Source organism: Berghia stephanieae, chromosome 10 (genome assembly GCF_034508935.2).
Source record: "Berghia stephanieae isolate SIO BIC M18660-M18661 chromosome 10, UCSD_Bste_1.3, whole genome shotgun sequence".
In the NCBI taxonomy this organism is placed as follows: domain Eukaryota; kingdom Metazoa; phylum Mollusca; class Gastropoda; order Nudibranchia; family Aeolidiidae; genus Berghia; species Berghia stephanieae.
The window spans coordinates 9,546,147-9,555,606 of record NC_088369.1 but is presented as its reverse complement, the minus strand read 5'-3'; the positions used below and the strand labels follow the sequence as shown (position 1 = coordinate 9,555,606).

At 37.9% G+C, this 9,460-nt stretch overlaps 2 protein-coding genes across 6 annotated transcripts in view; both read right to left on the bottom strand.

The window, feature by feature from the left end:
* LOC144956191 (uncharacterized) overlaps positions 1-1,952 on the bottom strand; it is an 87,080-nt gene extending 85,128 nt beyond the window's left edge. Inside the window, exon 1 of one of the 2 annotated variants that reach the window (XM_078886604.1) lies at positions 1,633-1,952. The gene's annotated coding sequence lies outside the window, so the exon portion shown is untranslated. The remainder of the gene's footprint in view (positions 1-1,632) is intronic. The other variant, XM_078886606.1, reaches the window with a different exon arrangement.
* LOC144956203 (stimulated by retinoic acid gene 6 protein-like) overlaps positions 1-9,460 on the bottom strand; it is a 744,310-nt gene that overhangs the window by 546,817 nt on the left and 188,033 nt on the right. The gene's annotated exons all lie outside the window — the stretch shown is intronic.

Genomic DNA, 9,460 nt, shown 5'->3' with positions numbered 1-9,460 from the left:
TTTTAAAACCCTTATGAATTTCATTACTGCTGGTTGCACGAATATTGATTATAGATTGGCAATGAAGATAATTTATCTTGCCCCATCAGTCTGTGATTAAATCCAATTCGAAAGCAATTAATGTAAGATAGATTACAATCTGGTAACACTAAACACAGGACAATGTAATTATGAGACATACTGTTTGACAATAAAAAATCAAAATTTATTTATATTCAAGCCTCAGCAATTTATGGCACAATTTTTGTATGTGTGCATTTTGGAGGCGGATCAGATTATGGGTATAAAGCTAAATCATAAGTGTTATTTTTTGTTAAGTTTAAAATATGGAGATGAGAGTGCGTGGGGAGAGGGGGAGGAGAGAGAGAGAGAGAGGGGGGGGAAGAGAGAGAGAGGGAGGGAGGAGGGATCAACAGAGAGAGAAAGAGAGATAGAGAGAAAGAGAGAGAGAGGGAGAGAGGGAGAGAGAGGAGGGATCAACACAGAGAGAAAGAGAGAGATAGAGAGAGATATATAGTGAGAGAGAGAGAGAGAGATAGAGATAGAGAGAGAGGAGAGAGAGAGGAGAGAGAGAGAGAGAGAGATAGAGAGAGAGAGAGAGATCGTGAAACCATTTCGCCAACAAATGAAAACAGGGTAGGTGAGTTTGTCAGCCAAAATGACACACGAATAAATGAAATTACAGAATGAGAGAGGGATAGGAGATCAGTGAGAGTGGGGGGGGGGGGGGGGGGATCTACGCCGTCATAAAAAAAAAAAGACCCTGCAGCTGATGCAACCTAAATTTTCAGCTTTTTATATTTTGATGGTAAGGGGTAGGGAGGGAGTGTGTTGAGGAGTAATAAAAGAGGAGTGGTGGGATTACCTGGCATTTTTTTTGAGATTATACGAGGGGTGGGGGTATGGTTTGGACCTGGGTTAATTCGTCTGTTAAAGCTTCTCTGAAAGCACTTGACGATGTTACCCTCTACGGAAGACTTCTAAATCTTTATCACTAGTTGCCACATCAAAGACGTGCATGACTAATAGATTACTTATTTTTCCTCTATGCAAACAACCGTAGCTTATCTTTCAAAGTGTGTCGATGTTCTTATTCTGACTCTTACATATTTATGTTGGATTGACGGTTTTTGACAATAATAAAAGGGTCTCAGTGATGGATATGCTAATCAAATACCCAGTATGAGATTGCCGCTGTTTTATGGAGAACTCCGCGAGCCCTTAAACTAAGGACCAAGGAGCTAACTTTGGAATGTAACACAGTAACAATTCGCTTCACACACCTGTCACTATACTTCAACATAAAGCGGAGAAAATCAAAGTTATTTTGACGAAAACGAACAGGGTAATGGCAAAATTTAACCATCAAGTCATAATCGTTGATGTACATATAATTTACGTCAAGTTGAGCGATTATTAGCGAATAACACATCACTCACTTGCTTTGGACAGCCCTCTGCTACTGACACAATCATGTCAAAAACTTGTCAACAAACTCGACCATACGATTGAATTAAGTTTGATCGAAACTTCCATTGTATCAGTTCAATCTCTGATTTACAAAGGCACAAATAAAAAGTTTGATAAAATAAAGATCAAAACCATTCTAAAGTAATTAAACGATATTCTTACCTTGAGAAGTTTTCGAGTGACACAACTTGAAGAAATAACGTGTCCTCCTATCACAAATATCTAGGTCAAAGATAGAACGGCTTCGAGTGTCTTGCCTTCTGAAATCGCCGATTCACTAGTCAAAATAAAACTGTATCAAATCCAAATTGAAATTGTGGTAAGAAACACCATGTGAACACAAAGTTATATCAAAATATTGTTATCAAATCAACGGTAAACCGGACAAATATAGAAACTTGAACGACAGCAAAAACTAATGTCAAGGGTTTCCCTATTTTCACCTGTAAAGTGTGTTACTAATAATAACCTATCGCCTTGTCACATGGAGACAAGAACGATAATGATTGGTTTCCCCTGCCCTCACTCAAGGGTGACTCAAAATATGTGAGGCAGATGAGGTCAATAAATATGTTTTGGGTTTTGAGGACAATGGACGAATTTAAACTTAACGGAGCGGAAAAGAATGTGGTGAACTGTTCTTATTTCAAAGTTGATACTATTTTCTGAGAAAGAATGCTGTTTGAATGGAAGGGATGGGCGATATTTTGATATTAAACGCTAACCACTTTTCTTTTGTTGATGATGTTTGGTAATTTTGGCAACCGGATTAAATAGATAGTAAGAATGATACTAGGACAACGTGCATATACTGAAAAATGTGTGCGGATTATTTCAGGAGAATTAACCCTTTTATTTCTATGACAAATATCATTCAAGTCATAATTTCTTCCATTTCCTTCTGTGTCTGGTTAAAACGGCAAATTTAGGCCTGTTTTTTACTAAATTAACAGTTGTAAACACAGTACAACATTGCGACTCGGACCATACATTGCATTCATTAACATGTAGCCTATGCAGATAAGGATGACCCGTCTTTTGACGTCATTTATTGATGTTATGCGTTTAGGTAAAATACTCGCTGTATCCGCCAGCATAATTTAACAAACCAACATACAAAACTCTGCATAACCTTTAACGTTTATAGAGGGAACACAACTGTCGTCACTCAGCTCTTTGTTATTATTTTAAGCCAGTCATTTTTAGGAATATTTCTCACTAAGTCGTATCAATCAGACAATAAGCGTTTATTAAGGTTATACATAGTTTTGTGTCCGGCTGGCGGATGTTGTGAGTTTATTTACTAAATGCATAGATAGCATGAAAGGTCTAATAAATATAATATAGTGAGAACTAACCATTAACAGGCTTTCTAAAAACAATAGAAATAGCTCAGTGACGTAAATTTTGTTCCATCTATATATAGATAGTATGCGCTTGGCAAAGAAACTCACGACATTGCCATCCAGAAGTAAGTATAACGGATCAACACACAAAATTATGCGGAATCTTAAACGTTTATAGTCTGGTTAATACAGTGTAGTGAGAATTACTCCCAAACATGAATGGCAAAAAAAAATAAAAAAATAACAAAGATCTGAGTGACGTCGTCTTCGTTCTACCTATAGATAGTTCGAAGATGACGTCACTCAGGACTTTGTTATTGTTTCTTGCCATCCGCGTTTATGAGTAATGCTCACTGAACTGTATTAACCTGACTATTAACGTTCATGGATACACACAGTTTTGTGTGTTGGTCAGTTATACTTCCGGATGGCAATGTTTTGAGCTTCTTAGCCAAGCGCATACTATCTTACCGATAGATAGTATGCGCTTGGCTAAGAAGTTCACAACATTGCCACCTGGAAGTATAGATAGTATGCGCTTGGCCAAGGAGTTCACAACATTGCCATCCGGAAGTATAACGGACCAACACACAATCTCTGTGTAACCATGAACTTTTATAGCCTGGTTAATACAGTTTAGTGAGAACAACTCACAAACGCGGATGGCAAAAACAATAACAAAGGCCTGAGTGACGTCATCTGCATACTATCTATAACGGACAAACACACAGAACTATGTGTAATCATGAACTTTTATAGTCTGGATAATACAGTTTAGTGAGTAATACTCATAAACGCGGATGGCAAAAAACAATAACAAAGACCAGAGTGACGTTAACTTCGAATTATCTATAGATGAAACGAAATTGACGTCACTCAACTCTTTGTTATTGTTTTAGCCAGCCAATTTTTTGAGTGGTTCTTACTAAATATGTAATTGTATTATTAATCAGACTAAAAACGTTTAAGTTTAAGGTTATATATAGATAGTATGCAGATGACGTCACTCAGGCCTTTGTTATTGTTTTTGCCATCCGCGTTTGTGAGTTGTTCTCACTAAACTGTATTAACCAGACTATAAATGTTCATGGTGACACAGAGTTTGTGTGTTGGTCCGTTATACTTCCGGATGGCAATGTTGTGAACTCCTTGGCCAAGCGCATTCTATCTATAGTTTTGTGTGTTGGCACACTATACCGGCTGGCAAATGTTATGAGTGTTTATTTTAATAAACGCATAGCATCAATAGATTAGTTGTCGTTAGTAGTGCTCAAGGAAACAAAATAATTCCATTATTTAATACAGCTCGCGATTTGTATTTTTTTTCATTTGGTGGTCATAGATTTGTCTTTTGGCTTTGGCGTTGGCCAATTTTTTTTGGTCAGTGTCAGGCGATCCGTTTACAAAGGCTACTGCGCTGACCGTCGTCATCAGCTATCGTTAACTTATAGATAGTATGCGCTTGGCTAAGAAGATCACAACATTGCCATCCGGAAGTATAACCGACCAACACACAAAACTATGTGTAACCTTAAACGTTTAGTCTGATTAATACAGTTTAGTGAGAATAACTCACAAACATGGATGGCAAAAAACAACAACAAAGGCCTGAATGACGTCATCTTCATTCTATCAATAGCCTGATACTAAGAACCATATTTTGACGTCATTTTTAGGTTTGTGGACCCCTTAGTGAGTTGTCTTGAGTGGTGGTCAAGAAAACAAGTGATCTCATTGGTTGAACTGTTGAATAAAACTCACGATTTGTTTTCTTTTGCGGCCAAAGACTTGTCTTTTGGCGTCATTTGTTGTTCAGTATCAGGCCATGAGTTTACGAAGGCCATGGTTCAAACCCTCGTGTCGATGGGCCCTTATTCGTTTTGACCTATCCTTGGTTTTTCAAACCCCCCACCCACCCCCCCTTAGAGTGTAAGAGGTTCATGAACGAAACACTGACTTGTTCGAGGGTAGTACTGGTACTGGTATCTTCTCAGAAGACTTTCTGCTTTAGCTTCTTGTTATTAAATATTAACTCGTGATAAATTAATTAGAATTTTATATAGTTTTGTTGTTTTTTTTAAAATTAGCTCCAGATTCGCTTTTTTTTGTTGTTGTTTATGAGTCCCCCGAGATACTACTGGATTGACATAATATTTTCTAGAAGATTGGGGTTACTTCACTCTTGAAATAAAAAGACTTACGGTAATGAATAATTAAAATTAAATGGGTGTAAAAAATACTAAAATATTGATTAGGGGAAATAACTGTGGATTTGAATAGCCTATTCAAAAATAATGGGTACAGCTGGGGCGACCATCCCCAACCCAGCGCGTCCACAGGTGGCGGATCGTGGAACGGCCTACAGATCCTGATCTATAGGTTAGCTGTAAAGCCGCGGACCAACTGGCGATAGTCGTGGAGAGTGAGGTTGGGTAGTCTGGCAGCACAGCTACACATACAAAATGCCTCATATACTCTATGAAGGGACTATCAAGGTGAATGGGAGGCGCCTTAAAACCTGCCAAATGCTCCCACTGCCTTGTGGGTTATGACCGGGAGGTCAAAAGGCTATGGAGTAAACCAGATAAAAATCCGTCAGAAGGCAACGGGAAACCACTGACGTATCATCCCAAGATCGTCATGATGTCCGTCCAAGCGAATCTAGTCAACGACGTCAATGGATGTTTTTCGAGCAACTCGATTACAGCCTCGTCCGGTAGAGATAGTCATGCAGGTGAACAGGTGACTCTCGACCGTCATCCAGCTACTGTGCACCACCAAACATTACGAACAGCAACATGGAATGTAAGAAGTCTGTACCAGAAAGGAAAATTAGCAAATGTAGTTATGGAAATGAAGAGATTGAATATCAATGTTTTAGGATTATCAGAAGTTAGATGGAAAGGAGCAGGAGAACTTAATTATGATGACTGTAAAATTATATACTCAGGAGGAGGAGAACACCAAAGGGGAGTTGGAATTATACTAGATAATAAAACGGCGCGAGCAGTCAAAGGATTCTGGCCATATCAGACAGAGTAATGGCAATCAAACTACAAGCAAAACCTTTTGATTTTGATATTTTACAAATATACGCCCCAACCACCAGTCACGATGATGAAGAAGTGGAAAATTTCTATCAACAAATAGATAAAGCAATGCATCAGTTTAAGTCTTCAGACATAAAACCATCATGGGCGATTTTAATGCCAAGGTGGGCCGAGAAAGAATAGAAGATATTGTGGGCCCACATGGTCTGGGAGACAAAAATGACAGAGGTGATCGTCTTATTCAATGGTGCCGTCAACATGATCTGACAATCACAAATACTTGGTCAACAAACCACAATAGAAGGAAGTGGACATGGAAAAGTCCTGGAGATGGAGTGAGAAACCAAATAGATTACATACTCATCAGCAAACGTTTCCGAAACTCGGTTTTGTATGCCAAATCTATGCCGGGGGCTGACTGTAACAGCGATCATATACCTGTGCTATGCCCCATACGAGTTAAATTGAAAATCTGCAAAAGAGCAAAGGCTAAACCTAAATACCAACTAGACATTCTCCGGGAGGAACAGAAGATACAAGAAAAATTTGAACTATCAGTAAGAAACAAGTTTGAAGTGCTTGGAGAACTAACAGATATAGAAGAGAAATATGAGCAGTTTAAAGACAGTGTTGCTGCATCATTAGAAGAAAATGTTCCAACCACACTTAAGTTGCAGAAGAAGAAATGGATTACTCCAGAGATATTAGAATTAATGAATGAGAGAAGAAAGGCCAAAAATCAGGAAGAAAAATACAAGACTCTGAACAGGCAGATAAAAAGAAAATGCAACGAAGCTAAAGAAGCCTGGATAAATGAACAATGTCACTATATAATGTCCTGCAAAGAAAAAAATGGCAAATTCTTCCATCAGAAAATCAAAGAAGTGACAAACAAAACTAAATCAGGTGCTAAAAGTGGATGACAAAGACTGCATTCTAAACAGATGGTCAGAATATATTGAAGAACTTTTTTTTGATAATCGAGGAGAAATGCCTATGATAAAAGAACTGGAAGGGCCTTCTATAATGAAAGATGAAGTTAGGAACGTCATGAAAAGCATGAAAAATGGAAAAGCTGCAGGACCTGATGCCATAACAATTGAAGCCTTGACTGGCCTGGGTGAATGGGGATTGAATTCATCACAAACCTTCTAAATCAAGTGTATGACACAGGAAAAATGCCAACTGATATGAAACGATCCATTTTTATAGCACTACCAAAAAAACCAGGGGCAGTTGATTGTGAACAACACAGAACTATTAGCCTAATGAGCCACCTCACAAAAATTCTTTTGAAGATAATTTTACTAAGAATAAGAAATAAAATACGACCTGAAATTGGGGAGATGCAATTTGGTTTTGTTGAGGACAAGGGTACCAGAAATGGAATATTCACATTATCAATGCTGATGGAAAGATGTATTGAAGTAAATAAAGATCTGTATATGTGTTTCATCGACTATTCAAAAAACCTTTGATAAAGTACAACACGAAAAACTATTCAAAATTCTATCATCCTTGGACATTGATGGTAAAGATTTAAGAATATTACGGAATTTGTACTGGGAACAAGAAGCAGCAATGCGTGTTGACAACGAACTAAGCAGTTTTACACCTATTAGAAGAGGAGTTAGGCAGGGGTGTGTTTTGTCTCCAGATTTATTCAACCTCTATAGTGAAATGATATTAAGAGATATCGAACATAAGAAGGGGTGTGTATTGGAGGAAAGAATGTAACAAATCTGAGGTATGCAGATGATACGGTTCTACTGGCAGAATCTGAACATGAACTACAAGAATTACTGGATGTTGTAGTCAGGAGTAGTGAAAATATGGGACTGGAACTGAATATATCTAAAACAGAATGTATGACGGTATCTAAAAATAATAACCCACCAGCCTGTGTAATAACAAGCAGAGGACAAACAATACAACAAGTTGAATGTTTCAAATATTTAGGCTTCAATGTAACATCCAATGGAAAATCAGATTGTGAAATAAAGAAAAGAATAGGTATGGCGAAGAATGCATTCAACCAGCTGCATACAATTATGAAAAACAGGAATATTAGCATGAAAACAAAAATCAAAGTCCTGGATTGCTATGTACTGTCTGTGCTGCTATATGGTTGTGAGAGCTGACCATAAACAAGACCATGGTTAAAAGACTGGAGGCAGTGGAAATGTGGTTTTACAGAAGAATGATGAGGGTGTCATGGATGGAAAGGAAAAGAAATGAAGAAATTTTAGAAATGGCAAACAGAAAAAGATCACTGATAACAAAAATCATCAAACGCCAAATGGAATTTTTAGGACACATTATCCGCCACCCTGGTTTGGAAATACTCGCCTTGACTGGAAAGATGAATGGAAAAAGAATAAGAGGAAGACAAAGAATAACGTATTTGAAAGGGATAAGAACTTGGACAGATGAAGCTGAGAAAGTGTGGCGCTGCTTTAATAGAATTGGCAAGAGATAGATCAGCTTGGCGGAAGATGACCTCCGACGTCTGCTTCAGATATGGAACTACATGAGATGATATTCAAAAATAATATTGTTATTTCCCTTGGCATACAAACGAATGCTAAAAGAATAAGGTGGGATTTCCCCACTTCATACTCATACACAGATGTCAATGAGGAGAAAAGTGTGATGTCAAAAAACTGGTTCCTTATTTCATGGGGAATGTAGACCCACTCTTCCGGAGGACTGGATACGAGGGTCACTAGATTTATTTTTTTTTTGTTTTGATAACATTCAGAGGACAAGACAGCATTTTTCTTTTTTGTTTCCTTTCATTTCATCTTTTCGACAAAGCATTAAAACCGAAAAAAGGTAAAAAAAAAAAAAATTTTAATCACTTAAGCTTCTATGTAGCATTACATCACAGACACCTATGTTCAAAGAACTCCAAACAAGGCACTGTACTGCATCCTGGGGGAGCTGGAATTAAGTCCCAATTGGGGTCAATCTTCAAAAATAGAACGAGATCACCCATACATGCATAAGCACTGCAAATTGATCAATGGGGACTCTTTCCTGCTTAAAAATAAAAAAATAAAAAGTCGATATGCCCAGAGCAGGACTGAACCTGGATCCTACTGTTGTTACTGCACACAACTTGAGCTTTTTTAAATATAGCGCAATATCCACTAAACATGCTCAAAGCACTTTACAAGGGGTCCCTGACCAACAGTAACACTTAACATGTAGGACGTGACATGACATTACAATTTTTTCGGACAGAGACAACGCTGTTAATGGCAAGGTACTCATTTTACACCCGAGTACGGTGAGAGAATGGAAGTAAAGAGCCTTTTCCAAGGACTCAACTATGCGCCAAATGAGGCTCGAACCCAGGACCTTCTGATCCGAAAGTAACTGAAGTCCTTCCTTTTGTCTAGATACACTTGAATTCCTGCAATTACCTTTCCAGACACCATTTTTAGCATCCTATTATAGCTTGGATTGTCTTTGACATGGGACCAAAGAGGTTTTCGAGCTCAGAACATTACTTGCCAGATCTTTTATTAATTTTAAAGGCTATAATGAATTCTTTGTTCAATAAGTCTAGTCCAATCATTCTGTTGTTGC